The sequence below is a fragment of the Jaculus jaculus genome, unplaced genomic scaffold (genome assembly GCF_020740685.1).
Source record: "Jaculus jaculus isolate mJacJac1 unplaced genomic scaffold, mJacJac1.mat.Y.cur mat_scaffold_49_1_773495_arrow_ctg1, whole genome shotgun sequence".
Lineage (NCBI taxonomy): Eukaryota > Metazoa > Chordata > Mammalia > Rodentia > Dipodidae > Jaculus > Jaculus jaculus.
The window spans coordinates 657,061-672,952 of record NW_025423501.1 but is presented as its reverse complement, the minus strand read 5'-3'; positions in this window follow the sequence as shown (position 1 = coordinate 672,952).

The window sequence follows — 15,892 nt, the reverse complement described above, 5'->3', positions numbered from 1 at the left end:
TCAACACTTTTGCAAACCTATGGGTTATCTCTCCATCCTTCTTTACTTCCTGATGTCACTAACCAGACCAAGAGCTTTTGTGAGCTCTCACTTGCATCTTCTGCTGATGAAATGTCCTTCATTTGCCTGACTTTCCCTAGGAAGGTATGTATCCTACCGCTTCTTTTCGATAGAGGGCATCACGAACACTAATTGTTTGCCTACCTAGTTAATACCACGTTATCCTGGCCCAGTGTGCGACTCTACCACTAAAACGAGAACAAAACACAAAAAGATATGTTGAATGGGGTAGACAGATGGCACAGTGATAAAGGTGCTTCCTTGCAAACAGTTAGGGCCTGCCTTCCGTTCACTTACAATCAGGGCATGGTGGCACACACGTTTAATTCCAGTGCTCAGGAAGCAGAAGTGGGAGGACAGCTGTGAGTTCAAGTCATCCCTGGGCTATATAGTAAATTCGAGTTCAGCCTGCACTAGACTGAGATAGTGCCGTAAGAATTAAAGAAAAACATACAATAAAATCAGAGTGAGTGATAGAGACCGGGAGAGAGACAGAGGGAGGGAGATAGAGAGAGGGGCCGGCACAAAGTGGGGCATGAATCTGACATTACATGCTAGGGGACCCTGCACATCCATTCTCTCTGTTTTTCTGTCTCTCTCTCTCTCTCTCCCCACCCTCTCTGTGACACATCCCAGCCCTCTCAGCTACACATAAAAATGTAATATATATATAAAATAACATAACGTTGAAGAGTGGAGAGATGGATGACTGGTTAAGGCACTGTCCTGCGAAGCCAAATGTTCCATGTTCCACAATGCAGTTACTACACAAGAAAGACACATGAGCTGATGCATGTTGCAGGTCGCACATGCACTCAACACAACAAATGCGTGGGGAGTTCCATTCCATTGCCTGGAGGCCCTGGCCTGCCAATTATGTCTCTTTCGGGTTAAAAAATAAAAATAAATTAAAGGCCAGTCTATTGTGTTTGGCTCAAAAAATGAGAAAAGGGGCTTCAGAGATGGCTTAGCGGTTAAGCGCTTGCCTGTGAAGCCTAAGCACTCCGGTTCGGGGCTCAATTGCTCAGGAACCACATCAGCCAGATGCACAATGGAGCACATGCGTCTGGAGTTTGTTTGCAGTGGCTGGAGGCTGTAGCACGCCCATTCTCTCTCTCTCTCTCTCTCTTTCTTTCTGTCTGTCGCACTCAAACAAATAAATAAAGTTAAAACGATATTGAAACAAAGAGATGAGGATGATATGCAAATTTTGCATGTGAATGTGTCTTGTGTGCATGTGCATGACATTGTGTGTGTGTGTGTGTCTGAATGTGTTTTAAGTTCAGGCACATGCGTGTGTGCACAAAACACCTTCTTTAAATATAATCTGTGCACCCTAATCAAAATCCGCTCAAAACAGTAACTTTCCCCAACCAATACCCCCTTAACAAACCCCTGCCATTTTCCAATTTAGTCTCTCTTCTCTTTTGTTGCCATCATGCTTTCCTCCTATAATGCAGGTCCTGTGCCGGTAGCATCAGCCAGTGTGAGGCCATGAAGGAAGGGAGACTTTATAAAAATTAAGTTTCAATTTTATGAAATGTGCATATGGGATGGAAAAATGGTGAAGCAGCCAAGGCACTTGCCTTTGAAGCCTGAGGACCCAGGTTCAATTCCCAGTACCCATGTAAAACACATATATAGGCGGGAAATGTGTCCACAGATTCTTTGCAGTGAGTTGAGGCCCTGTCGTGCCATCACTCTAAGTCCCTCTCTCTCTGTCTCACTCTCAGAGCCCCATCCCCTCTTTCTCTTTCCATTACTTTCTCGACCTATCTCAAATAAATAAGTAAATATTTACATAAATCTTTGGAAAGGTCTGTTGTAGTGGCACAAACCTTCGATCCCAGCATGTGGGAGGAAAAGGTGTGGAGATTTCCATAAGCTCGAGACCACCATGAGATTCATAGTGAATTCTAGGTCAGACTGAGCTAGAGTGAGACCCTTCGTCAAAAAGCAAAGGACAAAACAAAGGAAAACAGAAAGAGTATGTTTAAAGGTGTCTGTGCTGGAGAGATGGCTCAGGAGTTGAGGGGCTTGCCTAGGTGTCATTCTCCAGTAGCCATGTCAGCCAGATGCAGGTGCTGGCATTTGCATCTGGAGTTCATTTGCAGTCGCTGGAAGCCCTGGCGAACCCCTTGTCTTTCTCCCTTTCTCTATGTCACTTTGTCTCTTTCCCTCTCACATCTAAATAAACGACAATAAAGTATATAGATATTTTAAATTCACCTCAGCAATAAGCAGCACATAGCAGTGTAAGACAGTGCCGTGTGATTCAAGGAATGACACAATGTTACCAAGTCCAGGGCTAGGTGAGGACAGGAGCCCGGTCCTAGTTCCACCATGACAACTGAGCCCAGAGCTAGGCACAATTGCCCAGACCGTGACTACATGCGGGAGGACCTGGTCTACCGGAAAATGGTTTCAGAGGCTTCCAGATTTCATGGGGAACTGCCAATTTAGAAGAAAGCTGAGCTTGGAGCACCACCTAAGGCTTAAATGGTGATGAACAAGCAGCGTGCTGTAAACCTGCATTTCAGGAACCATCAAGTGCTGAGAGCAGAAAGACCTCCAGGCTCCCAGTAGGAAGCGGCCACTTGAATTTCTGCAGAAACAGACCCAACGCGAGGTGGTAATGCCTGCAACAGATACCTGATCCTTCCCATTGTGGATGACATCACACATCAACAGGCATCAAGAACTGCACATGGGGGCTGGAGGGATGATGGCTTATCAGTAAAGGCAATTGCCTATGAAGCCTAGGGGACAAGATTCAATACTCCTGGTGCCAGTTAAAGAAGAAAATCATGTTGGCACATGCATCTGAGTGCCCTTGCCGTGGCTGGAGGGCCTGGTGCACCCGCTATAGTAAGCTCACGCTCTCCCCCTCCGCTTCTTGTACTTTGTCACCACTAAGTCAGACATAAAGACTGCTCCTGAACAAGTGGAGAGTTAAGTCAGTGGTGAAGGCACTTGCTGGCCAAGCCAAAAGGACCTATCTTGGATTCCACAGTAGCCAGGAAAAGTCATGGGCATAAGGTGGTACGTTTGGCTAGAGTTCATTGGCAGGGGCTGGAGGCCCTGGCATGCCCATTGTCCCTCTACTCTCCCTCAATGTATATCCAAAAACTGCTCCTGGACCTGAGTTGTGATCCACAGAACCCACATCACAAGCAAAATCCACAGTAAACATCTGGGAATCACAGTGCACCTATGATAAAAGAGGAGGCCAAGGCACAGAACCACAGAAATGAACCAGCATGCTAAATAAGAGACTATCTCGAAGTAGAAGGAGCCGATATACACCCTATGTTGTCCTTTCACCTCCACATATGATCTGTGGTGCATGTGAACCAAAAGGCGTGTGCATGTTTGTGTGGGCGTTTATAGGACAGAGAAGCAGGATGTAACTATAAAGTGCCAGAAACTAACCAGATAATAAGTATGTCCAAAAAGTCCACTGAAGAAGTGTTTAAAACCTTGCTGGAAATCCATGAGATTTCAGCAAACTTGAAGAAACTCATCAATATTCTAACAAAAACTCAACTGACAGGAAGAATTCTTATTTGCTTGTTTCCAGTTATGGTCTCACTCTCGGCCTTGAACTCACCCTGGGCCTCCACGCTGACTTTGAACCAAGTAATCCTCCTATATCTGCCTAACAACTGCTGGAATTGAAGAAAACAAACCATCATGCCCTACATTTCAGTTTAAATGTTTCCAAGCTTCTATTTATATCCATGCAGAGAGAGAATGAAGAGAGACATAGAGAGGAAGCGAGAGCGTGAGTGTTGATCACCAGGACGTCTCTGCTCTGCAAATGAACTCTAGATGCAAGCAGTATTGTGCATCTAGCTTTATGTGGGAAACGGAAAATAGAACTTGGGTCAATAGACTTTGCAGGAAACTAACGTGGCCTTTCAGGCATTTCTCCAGTACTTGAATAAAAGAAATCCAAAAGGGTGAGTATTGCAAATCATGTGACAGCTGACTTCTCAAAAGACACCCTAAAGACCAGCAGAAAGTGATGTCACATAAATCAGATTTTTTGACTAAGGAGGGAAAATACTACCTTTTCACCACCCAAACAGAGTCATTCTTAACAGTTTTACCACACAATTTATTTTCATTCATTTCCTTCATCGATAGAGAGGCAGAAAAAGAGATATTGAGAGAGGGAGGTAGAGAGAGAACTGTCACCACAAGGCCTCCAGCCACTGCCAATGAACTCCAGACCTACGTAGCCCCTTGTGCATCTGGCGAACCTGGGTCCTGAGAATTTGAACCTTGGTGCTTTGGCTATGGAGGCAAATGCCTTAATCACTAAGCCTACTATCTAGCCCATTCCTTCTAAAACATGTTTGATTTTGTTGAGATGAGTAAAATAAAAAGTTCCATTTTCTAGGGGGTGAGTGCATACGCACGCATGTGTACACACACACACACACACACACACACACACACACACACACAGACCCGACATAATAAAGGAGGGGACAAAGCTGATCCAAATATGACTTGCTGATGTCAACACTTTTGCAAACCTATGGGTTATCTCTCCATCCTTCTTTACTTCCTGATGTCACTAACCAGACCAAGAGCTTTTGTGAGCTCTCACTTGCATCTTCTGCTGATGAAATGTCCTTCATTTGCCTGACTTTCCCTAGGAAGGTATGTATCCTACCGCTTCTTTTCGATAGAGGAAATCACGATCACTAATTGTTTGCCTACCTAGTTAATACCACGTTATCCTGGCAGAGTGTGCGACTCTACCACTAAAACGAGAACAAAACACAAAAAGATATGTTGAATGGGGTAGACAGATGGCACAGTGATAAAGGTGCTTCCTTGCAAACAGTTAGGGCCTGGCTTCAGTTCACTTACAATCAGGGCATGGTGACACACACGTTTAATTCCAGTGCTCAGGAAGCAGAAGTGGGAGGACAGCTGTGAGTTCAAGTCATCCCTGGGCTATATAGTAAATTCGAGTTCAGCCTGCACTAGACTGAGATAGTGCCGTAAGAATTAAAGAAAAACATACAATAAAATCAGAGTGAGTGATAGAGACCGGGAGAGAGACAGAGGGAGGGAGATAGAGAGAGGGGCCGCACAAAGTGGGGCATGAATCTGACATTACATGCTAGGGGACCCTGCACATCCATTCTCTCTGTTTTTCTGTCTCTCTCTCTCTCTCCCCACCCTCTCTGTGACACATCCCAGCCCTCTCAGCTACACATAAAAATGTAATATATATATAAAATAACATAACGTTGAAGAGTGGAGAGATGGATGACTGGTTAAAGCACTGTCCTGCGAAGCCAAAAGTTCCATGTTCCACAATGCAGTTACTACACAAGAAAGACACATGAGCTGATGCATGTTGCAGGTCGCACATGCACTCAACACAACAAATGCGTGGGGAGTTCCATTCCATTGCCTGGAGGCCCTGGCCTGCCAATTATGTATCTTTCGCGTTAAAAAATAAAAATAAATTAAAGGCCAGTCTATTGTGTTTGGCTCAAAAAATGAGAAAAGGGGCTTCAGAGATGGCTTAGCGGTTAAGCGCTTGCCTGTGAAGCCTAAGCACTCCGGTTCGAGGCTCAATTGCTCAGGAACCACATCAGCCAGATGCACAATGGAGCACATGCGTCTGGAGTTTGTTTGCAGTGGCTGGAGGCTGTAGCACGCCCATTCTCACCCTCTCTCTCTCTTTCTTTCTGTCTGTCGCACTCAAACAAATAAATAAAATTAAAACGATATTGAAACAAAGAGATGAGGATGATATGCAAATTTTGCATGTGAATGTGTCTTATGTGCATGACATTGTGTGTGTGTGTGTGTGTCTGAATGTGTTTTAAGTTCAGGCACATGCGTGTGTGCACAAAACACCTTCTTTAAATATAATCTGATTAGGGAATCAAAATCCGCTCAAAACAGTAACTTTCCCCAACCAATACCCCCTTAACAAACCCCTGCCATTTTCCAATTTAGTCTCTGTTCTCTTTTGTTGCCATCATGCTTTCCTCCTATAATGCAGGTCCTGTGCCGGTAGCATCAGCCACTGTGAGGCCATGAAGGAAGGGAGACTTTATAAAAATTAAATTTCCCTTTTATGAAATGTGCATATGGGATGGAAAAATGGTGAAGCAGCCAAGGCACTTGCCTTTGAAGCCTGAGGACCCAGGTTCAATTCCCAGTACCCATATAAAACACATATATAGGCGGGAAATGTGTCCACAGATTGTTTGCAGTGAGTTGAGGCCCTGTCGTGCCATCACTCTAAGTCCCTCTCTCTCTGTCTCACTCTCAGAGCCCCATCCCCTCTTTCTCTTTCCATTACTTACTCGACCTATCTCAAATAAATAAGTAAATATTTACATAAATCTTTGGAAAGGTCTGTTGTAGTGGCACAAACCTTCGATCCCAGCATGTGGGAGGAAACGGTGTGGAGATTTCCATAAGCTCGAGACCACCATGAGATTCATAGTGAATTCTAGGTCAGACTGAGCTAGAGTGAGACCCTTCGTCAAAAAGCAAAGGACAAAACAAAGGAAAACAGAAAGAGTATGGTAAAATGTGTCTGTGCTGGAGAGATGGCTCAGGAGTTGAGGGGCTTGCCTAGGTGTCATTCTCCAGTAGCCATGTCAGCCAGATGCAGATGCTGGCATTTGCATCTGGAGTTCATTTGCAGTCGCTGGAAGCCCTGGCGAACCCCTTGTGTTTCTCCCTTTCTCTATGTCACTTTGTCTCTTTCCCTCTCACATCTAAATAAACGACAATAGAAGTATATAGATATTTTAAATTCACCTCAGCAATAAGCAGCACATAGCAGTGTAAGACAGTGCCGTGTGATTCAAGGAATGACACAATGTTACCAAGTCCAGGGCTAGGTGAGGACAGGAGCCCGGTCCTAGTTCCACCATGACGACTTAGCCCAGAGCTAGGCACAATTGCCCAGACCGTGACTACATGCGGGAGGACCTGGTCTACCGGAAAATGGTTTCAGAGGCTTCCAGATTTCATGGGGAACTGCCAATTTAGAAGAAAGCTGAGCTTGGAGCACCACCTAAGGCTTAAATGGTGATGAACAAGCAGCGTGCTGTAAACCTGCATTTCAGGAACCATCAAGTGCTGAGAGCAGAAAGACCTCCAGGCTCCCAGTAGGAAGCGGCCACTTGAATTTCTGCAGAAACAGACCCAACGCGAGGTGGTAATGCCTGCAACAGATACCTGATCCTTCCCATTGTGGATGACATCACACATCAACAGGCATCAAGAACTGCACATGGGGGCTGGAGGGATGATGGCTTATCAGTTAAGGCAATTGCCTATGAAGCCTGAGGGTCAAGATTCAATACTCCTGGTGCCAGTTAAAGAAGAAAATCATGTTGGCACATGCATCTGGAGTTCCCTTGCCGTGGCTGGAGGGCCTGGTGCACCCACTATAGTAAGCTCACGCTCCCCCCCTCCGCTTCTTGTACTTTGTCACCACTAATTCAGACATAAAGACTGCTCCTGAACAAGTGGAGAGTTAAGTCAGTGGTGAAGGCACTTGCTGGCCAAGCCAAAAGGACCTATCTTGGATTCCACAGTAGCCAGGAAAAGTCATGGGCATAAGGTGGTATATTTGGCTAGAGTTCATTGGCAGGGGCTGGAGGCCCTGGCATGCCCATTGTCCCTCTACTCTCCCTCAATGTATATCCAAAAACTGCTCCTGGACCTGAGTTGTGATCCACAGAACCCACATCACAAGCAAAATCCACAGTAAACATCTGGGAATCACAGTGCACCTACGAGAAAAGAGGAGGCCAAGGCACAGAACCACAGAAATGAACCAGCATGCTAAATAAGAGACTATCTCGAAGTAGAAGGAGCCGATATACACCCTATGTTGTCCTTTCACCTCCACATATGATCTGTGGTGCAGGTGAACCAAAAGGCGTGTGCATGTTTGTGTGGGCGTTTATAGGACAGAGAAGCAGGATGTAACTATAAAGTGCCAGAAACTAACCAGATAATAGGTATGTCCAAAAAGTCCACTGAAGAAGTGTTTAAAACCTTGCTGGAAATCCATGAGATTTCAGCAAACTTGAAGAAACTCATCAATATTCTAACAAAAACTCAACTGACAGGAAGAAGTCATATTTGCTTGTTTCCAGTTATGGTCTCACTCTCGGCCTTGAACTCACCCTGGGCCTCCACGCTGACTTTGAACCAAGTAATCCTCCTATATCTGCCTAACAACTGCTGGAATTGAAGAAAACAAACCATCATGCCCTACATTTCAGTTTAAATGTTTCCAAGCTTCTATTTATATCCATGCAGAGAGAGAATGAAGAGAGACATAGAGAGGAAGCGAGAGCGTGAGTGTTGATCACCAGGACGTCTCTGCTCTGCAAATGAACTCTAGATGCAAGCAGTATTGTGCATCTAGCTTTATGTGGGAAACGGAAAATAGAACTTGGGTCAATAGACTTTGCAGGAAACTAACGTGGCCTTTCAGGCATTTCTCCAGTACTTGAATAAAAGAAATCCAAAAGGGTGAGTATTGCAAATCATGTGACAGCTGACTTCTCAAAAGACACCCTAAAGACCAGCAGAAAGTGATGTCACATAAGTCAGATTTTTTGACTAAGGAGGGAAAATACTACCTTTTCACCACCCAAACAGAGTCATTCTTAACAGTTTTACCACACAATTTATTTTCATTCATTTCCTTCATCGATAGAGAGGCAGAAAGAGAGATATTGAGAGAGGGAGGTAGAGAGAGAACTGTCACCACAAGGCCTCCAGCCACTGCCAATGAACTCCAGACCTACGTAGCCCCTTGTGCATCTGGCGAACCTGGGTCCTGAGAATTTGAACCTTGGTGCTTTGGCTATGGAGGCAAATGCCTTAATCACTAAGCCTACTATCTAGCCCATTCCTTCTAAAACATGTTTGATTTTGTTGAGATGAGTAAAATAAAAAGTTCCATTTTCTAGGGGGTGAGTGCATACGCACGCATGTGTACACACACACACACACACACACACCCACACACACACAGACCCGACATAATAAAGGAGGGGACAAAGCTGATCCAAATATGACTTGCTGAAGTCAACACTTTTGCAAACCTATGGGTTATCTCTCCATCCTTCTTTACTTCCTGATGTCACTAACCAGACCAAGAGCTTTTGTGAGCTCTCACTTGCATCTTCTGCTGATGAAATGTCCTTCATTTGCCTGACTTTCCCTAGGAAGGTATGTATCCTACCGCTTCTTTTCGATAGAGCGCATCACGATCACTAATTGTTTGCCTACCTAGTTAATACCACGTTATCCTGGCCCAGTGTGCGACTCTACCACTAAAACGAGAAAAAAACACAAAAAGATATGTTGAATGGGGTAGACAGATGGCACAGTGATAAAGGTGCTTCCTTGCAAACAGTTAGGGCCTGCCTTCCGTTCACTTACAATCAGGGCATGGTGGCACACACGTTTAATTCCAGTGCTCAGGAAGCAGAAGTGGGAGGACAGCTGTGAGTTCAAGTCATCCCTGGGCTATATAGTAAATTCGAGTTCAGCCTGCACTAGACTGAGATAGTGCCGTAAGAATTAAAGAAAAACATACAATAAAATCAGAGTGAGTGATAGAGACCGGGAGAGAGACAGAGGGAGGGAGATAGAGAGAGGGGCCGGCACCAAGTGGGGCATGAATCTGACATTACATGTTAGGGGACCCTGCACATCCATTCTCTCTGTTTTTCTGTCTCTCTCTCTCTCTCCCCATCCTCTCTGTGACACATCCCAGCCCTCTCAGCTACACATAAAAATGTAATATATATATAAAATAACATAACGTTGAAGAGTGGAGAGATGGATGACTGGTTAAGGCACTGTCCTGCGAAGCCAAAAGTTCCATGTTCCACAATGCAGTTACTACACAAGAAAGACACATGAGCTGATGCATGTTGAAGGTCGCACATGCACTCAACACAACAAATGCGTGGGGAGTTCCATTCCATTGACTGGAGGCCCTGGCCTGTCAATTATGTCTCTTTCGGGTTAAAAAATAAAAATAAATTAAAGGCCAGTCTACTGTGTTTGGCTCAAAAAATGAGAAAAGGGGCTTCAGAGATGGCTTAGCGGTTAAGCGCTTGCCTGTGAAGGCTAAGCACTCCGGTTCGAGGCTCAATTGCTCAGGAACCACATCAGCCAGATGCACAATGGAGCACATGCGTCTGGAGTTTGTTTGCAGTGGCTGGAGGCTGTAGCACGCCCATTCTCTCTCTCTCTCTCTCTCTCTCTTTCTTTCTGTCTGTCGCACTCAAACAAACAAATAAAGTTAAAACGATATTGAAACAAAGAGATGAGGATGATATGCAAATTTTGCATGTGAATGTGTCTTGTGTGCATGTGCATGACATTGTGTGTGTGTGTGTGTCTGAATGTGTTTTAAGTTCAGGCACATGCGTGTGTGCACAAAACACCTTCTTTAAATATAATCTGTGCACCCTAATCAAAATCCGCTCAAAACAGTAACTTTCCCCAACCAATACCCCCTTAACAAACCCCTGCCATTTTCCAATTTAGTCTCTCTTCTCTTTTGTTGCCATCATACTTTCCTCCTATAATGCAGGTCCTGTGCAGGTAGCATCAGCCACTGTGAGGCCATGAAGGAAGGGAGACTTTATAAAAATTAAATTTCTCTTTATGAAATGTGCATATGGGATGGAAAAATGGTGAAGCAGCCAAGGCACTTGCCTTTGAAGCCTGAGGACCCAGGTTCAATTCCCAGTACCCATGTAAAACACATATATAGGCGGGAAATGTGTCCACAGATTGTTTGCAGTGAGTTGAGGCCCTGTCGTGCCATCACTCTAAGTCCCTCTCTCTCTGTCTCACTCTCAGAGCCCCATCCCCTCTTTCTCTTTCCATTACTTTCTCGACCTATCTCAAATAAATAAGTAAATATTTACATAAATCTTTGGAAAGGTCTGTTGTAGTGGCACAAAACTTCGATCCCAGCATGTGGGAGGAAAAGGTGTGGAGATTTCCATAAGCTCGAGACCACCATGAGATTCATAGTGAATTCTAGGTCAGACTGAGCTAGAGTGAGACCCTTCGTCAAAAAGCAAAGGACAAAACAAAGGAAAACAGAAAGAGTATGGTAAAATGTGTCTGTGCTGGAGAGATGGCTCAGGAGTTGAGGGGCTTGCCTAGGTGTCATTCTCCAGTAGCCATGTCAGCCAGATGCAGGTGCTGGCATTTGCATCTGGAGTTCATTTGCAGTCGCTGGAAGCCCTGGCGAACCCCTTGTGTTTCTCCCTTTCTCTATGTCACTTTGTCTCTTTCCCTCTCACATCTAAATAAACGACAATAGAAGTATATAGATATTTTAAATTCACCTCAGCAATAAGCAGCACATAGCAGTGTAAGACAGTGCCGTGTGATTCAAGGAATGACACAATGTTACCAAGTCCAGGGCTAGGTGAGGACAGGAGCCCGGTCCTAGTTCCACCATGACAACTTAGCCCAGAGCTAGGCACAATTGCCCAGACCGTGACTACATGCGGGAGGACCTGGTCTACCGGAAAATGGTTTCAGAGGCTTCCAGAATTCATGGGGAACTGCCAATTTAGAAGAAAGCTGAGCTTGGAGCACCACCTAAGGCTTAAATGGTGATGAACCAGCAGCGTGCTGTAAACCTGCATTTCAGGAACCATCAAGTGCTGAGAGCAGAAAGACCTCCAGGCTCCCAGTAGGAAGCGGCCACTTGAATTTCTGCAGAAACAGACCCAACGCGAGGTGGTAGTGCCTGCAACAGATACCTGATCCTTCCCATTGTGGATGACATCACACATCAACAGGCATCAAGAACTGCACATGGGGGCTGGAGGGATGATGGCTTATCAGTTAAGGCAATTGCCTATGAAGCCTGAGGGTCAAGATTCAATACTCCTGGTGCCAGTTAAAGAAGAAAATCATGTTGGCACATGCATCTGGAGTTCCCTTGCCGTGGCTGGAGGGCCTGGTGCACCCGCTATAGTAAGCTCACGCTCCCCCCCTCCGCATCTTGTACTTTGTCACCACTAAGTCAGACATAAAGACTGCTCCTGAACAAGTGCAGAGTTAAGTCAGTGGTGAAGGCACTTGCTGGCCAAGCCACAAGGACCTATCTTGGATTCCACAGTAGCCAGGAAAAGTCATGGGCATAAGGTGGTACATTTGGCTAGAGTTCATTGGCAGGGGCTGGAGGCCCTGGCATGCCCATTGTCCCTCTACTCTCCCTCAATGTATATCCAAAAACTGCTCCTGGACCTGAGTTGTGATCCACAGAACCCACATCACAAGTAAAATCCAGAGTAAACATCTGGGAATCACAGTGCACCTACGAGAAAAGAGGAGGCCAAGGCACAGAACCACAGAAATGAACCAGCATGCTAAATAAGAGACTATCTCGAAGTAGAAGGAGCCGATATACACCCTATGTTGTCCTTTCACCTCCACATATGATCTGTGGTGCATGTGAACCAAAAGGCGTGTGCATGTTTGTGTGGGCGTTTATAGGACAGAGAAGCAGGATGTAACTATAAAGTGCCAGAAACTAACCAGATAATAGGTATGTCCAAAAAGTCCACTGAAGAAGTGTTTAAAACCTTGCTGGAAATCCATGAGATTTCAGCAAACTTGAAGAAACTCATCAATATTCTAACAAAAACTCAACTGACAGGAAGAAGTCATATTTGCTTGTTTCCAGTTATGGTCTCACTCTCGGCCTTGAACTCACCCTGGGCCTCCACGCTGACTTTGAACCAAGTAATCCTCCTATATCTGCCTAACAACTGCTGGAATTGAAGAAAACAAACCATCATGCCCTACATTTCAGTTTAAATGTTTCCAAGCTTCTATTTATATCCATGCAGAGAGAGAATGAAGAGAGACATAGAGAGGAAGCGAGAGCGTGAGTGTTGATCACCAGGACGTCTCTGCTCTGCAAATGAACTCTAGATGCAAGCAGTATTGTGCATCTAGCTTTATGTGGGAAACGGAAAATAGAACTTGGGTCAATAGACTTTGCAGGAAACTAACGTGGCCTTTCAGGCATTTCTCCAGTACTTGAATAAAAGAAATCCAAAAGGGTGAGTATTGCAAATCATGTGACAGCTGACTTCTCAAAAGACACCCTAAAGACCAGCAGGAAGTGATGTCACTTAAATCAGATTTTTTGACTAAGGAGGGAAAATACTACCTTTTCACCACCCAAACAGAGTCATTCTTAACAGTTTTACCACACAATTTATTTTCATTCATTTCCTTCATCGATAGAGAGGCAGAAAGAGAGATATTGAGAGAGGGAGGTAGAGAGAGAACTGTCACCACAAGGCCTCCAGCCACTGCCAATGAACTCCAGACCTATGTAGCCCCTTGTGCATCTGGCGAACCTGGGTCCTGAGAATTTGAACCTTGGTGCTTTGGCTATGGAGGCAAATGCCTTAATCACTAAGCCTACTATCTAGCCCATTCCGTCTAAAACATGTTTGATTTTGTTGAGATGAGTAAAATAAAAAGTTCCATTTTCTAGGGGGTGAGTGCATACGCACGCATGTGTACACACGCACACACACACACACACACACACACACAGACCCGACATAATAAAGGAGGGGACAAAGCTGATCCAAATATGACTTGCAGATGTCAACACTTTTGCAAACCTATGGGTTATCTCTCCATCCTTCTTTACTTCCTGATGTCACTAACCAGACCAAGAGCTTTTGTGAGCTCTCACTTGCATCTTCTGCTGATGAAATGTCCTTCATTTGCCTGACTTTCCCTAAGAAGGTATGTATCCTACCGCTTCTTTTCGATAGAGGAAATCACGATCACTAATTGTTTGCCTACCTAGTTAATACCACGTTATCCTGGCCCAGTGTGCGACTCTACCACTAAAACGAGAAAAAAACACAAAAAGATATGTTGAATGGGGTAGACAGATGGCACAGTGATAAAGGTGCTTCCTTGCAAACAGTTAGGGCCTGGCTTCAGTTCACTTACAATCAGGGCATGGTGGCACACACGTTTAATTCCAGTGCTCAGGAAGCAGAAGTGGGAGGACAGCTGTGAGTTCAAGTCATCCCTGGGCTATATAGTAAATTCGAGTTCAGCCTGCACTAGACTGAGATAGTGCCGTAAGAATTAAAGAAAAACATACAATAAAATCAGAGTGAGTGATAGAGACCGGGAGAGAGACAGAGGGAGGGAGATAGAGAGAGGGGCCGGCACAAAGTGGGGCATGAATCTGACATTACATGCTAGGGGACCCTGCACATCCATTCTCTCTGTTTTTCTGTCTCTCTCTCTCTCTCCCCACCCTCTCTGTGACACATCCCAGCCCTCTCAGCTACACATAAAAATGTAATATATATATAAAATAACATAACGTTGAAGAGTGGAGAGATGGATGACTGGTTAAGGCACTGTCCTGCGAAGCCAAATGTTCCATGTTCCACAATGCAGGTACTACACAAGAAAGACACATGAGCTGATGCATGTTGCAGGTCGCACATGCACTCAACACAACAAATGCGTGGGGAGTTCCATTCCATTGCCTGGAGCCCCTGGCCTGCCAATTATGTCTCTTTCGCGTTAAAAAATAAAAATAAATTAAAGGCCAGTCTATTGTGTTTGGCTCAAAAAATGAGAAAAGGGGCTTCAGAGATGGCTTAGCGGTTAAGCGCTTGCCTGTGAAGCCTAAGCACTCCGGTTCGAGGCTCAATTGCTCAGGAACCACATCAGCCAGATGCACAATGGAGCACATGCGTCTGGAGTTTGTTTGCAGTGGCTGGAGGGCTGTAGCACGCCCATTCTCTCTCTCTCTCTCTCTCTTTCTTTCTGTCTGTCGCACTCAAACAAATAAATAAAATTAAAACGATATTGAAACAAAGAGATGAGGATGATATGCAAATTTTGCATGTGAATGTGTCTTGTGTGCATGTGCATGACATTGTGTGTGTGTGTGTGTCTGAATGTGTTTTAAGTTCAGGCACATGCGTGTGTGCACAAAACACCTTCTTTAAATATAATCTGTGCACCCTAATCAAAATCCGCTCAAAACAGTAACTTTCCCCAACCAATACCCCCTTAACAAACCCCTGCCATTTTCCAATTTAGTCTCTCTTCTCTTTTGTTGCCATCATGCTTTCCTCCTATAATGCAGGTCCTGTGCCGGTAGCATCAGCCACTGTGAGGCCATGAAGGAAGGGAGACTTTATAAAAATTAAATTTCCCTTTTATGAAATGTGCATATGGGATGGAAAAATGGTGAAGCAGCCAAGGCACTTGCCTTTGAAGCCTGAGGACCCAGGTTCAATTCCCAGTACCCATGTAAAACACATATATAGGCGGGAAATGTGTCCACAGATTGTTTGCAGTGAGTTGAGGCCCTGTCGTGCCATCACTCTAAGTCCCTCTCTCTCTGTCTCACTCTCAGAGCTCCATCCCCTCTTTGTCTTTCCATTACTTTCTCGACCTATCTCAAATAAATAAGTAAATATTTACATAAATCTTTGGAAAGGTCTGTTGTAGTGGCACAAACCTTCGATCCCAGCATGTGGGAGGAAAAGGTGTGGAGATTTCCATACGCTTGAGACCACCAAGAGATTCATTGTGAATTCTTGGTCAGACTGAGCTAGAGTGAGACCCTTCGTCAAAAAGCAAAGGACAAAACAAAGGAAAACTGAAAGAGTATGTTAAAATGTGTCTGTGCTGGAGAGATGGCTCAGGAGTTGAGGGGCTTGCCTAGGTGTCATTCTCCAGTAGCCATGTCAGCCAGATGCAGATGCTG